We start from the raw sequence: 1,273 nt of genomic DNA, 5'->3' as shown, positions 1-1,273 counted from the left end.
GCCTGTGGCTCAAGCGGCTAAGGCGCCAGCCACATACACCTAAGGTGGCGGGTTCGAATCCCCAGCCCGGGCCCGCCAAACAACAATGATGGCTGCAACTAAAAAATGGCCGGGCGTTGTGGTGGGAGCCTATGGTCCCAGCTACTTGGGAGGCTGAGGCAGGAGACTCGCTTGAGCCTAGGAGTTGGAGGTTGCTATGAGCTGTGATGCCAGGGCACTCTACCCAGGGGGATAGCTTGAGGCTCCGTCTCAAAAAAAAAAAAAGAAACTGTCATTGGTCAGAAGCCCCTTAGATGTCACTTCCTGATTATAATCTCTCCTATTCCTACCTCCCAGTGACCACTCTCATCTTATAGTAGTCATTTTCTAGCTTTTTATTATAGCTTTTTATTACCATTCAAGACAGAATCCTTAAAAATATATAGGTTAATTTGAAGCCTGCAGTTTGAAATCTATCTGGCCAATATAATGAGACCCTATTTCTACAAAAAAATAGCCAGGTATGTTGGTGCACATCTGTATTCCCAGCTACTAGGGAGGCTGAGGGAGAAGTTCAAGGTTGCAGTGAGCTATGATCATGTCACTGCACTTCAGCCTGGGCAACAGAGACTTTGTTTTAAAAAAATAAAAATAGGCTGAAATCAGTGGCTCACACCTGTAATCCTAGCACTCTGGGAGGCTGAGGCAGGTGGACTGCCTGAGCTCATGAGTTCAAGACCAGCCTGAGCAAAGGCAAGATCCCATCTCTACTAAAAATAGAAAAACTGAGGCAAGAGGATCGCTTGAGCCCAGGAGTTGGTGATTGCTGTGAGCTATATGGCACTCTGCCGAGGGCAATAGCTTAAGAGTTTTATCTCAATAAATACATAAATAAAAATCAAAATTAAAAAAATAAAAATAGGCCAGGCACAGTGGCTCATGCCTGTAATCCTAGCACTCTGGGAGGCCGAGGCAGGTGGATTGCCTGAGCTCACAAGTTCGAGATCAGCCTGAGCAAGAGCAAGACCCTATTTCTAAAAATAGCTAGGCGTTGTGGCAGGTGCCTATAGTTCCAGCTACAGGGGAGGCTGAGGCAAGAGAATCGCTTAAGCCTAAGAGTTTGAGGTTGCAGGCCAGGCATGGTGGCTCACACTGGTCATCCTAGCGATGTGGGAGGCCGAAACGGGTGGATCGCCTTAGCTCAGCTGAGTTAGAGACCAGCAGAAGACCAGCATGAGTAGGATGAAAGGAGTAAGCCAGAGTGAGACCCCATCTCTACAAAAAAAAAAAAAAA

Source organism: Otolemur garnettii, unplaced genomic scaffold (genome assembly GCF_000181295.1).
Source record: "Otolemur garnettii isolate 467f Iridium unplaced genomic scaffold, OtoGar3 scaffold00099, whole genome shotgun sequence".
Classification (NCBI taxonomy): Eukaryota; Metazoa; Chordata; class Mammalia; order Primates; family Galagidae; genus Otolemur; species Otolemur garnettii.
This window is presented reverse-complemented; position numbering follows the sequence as displayed.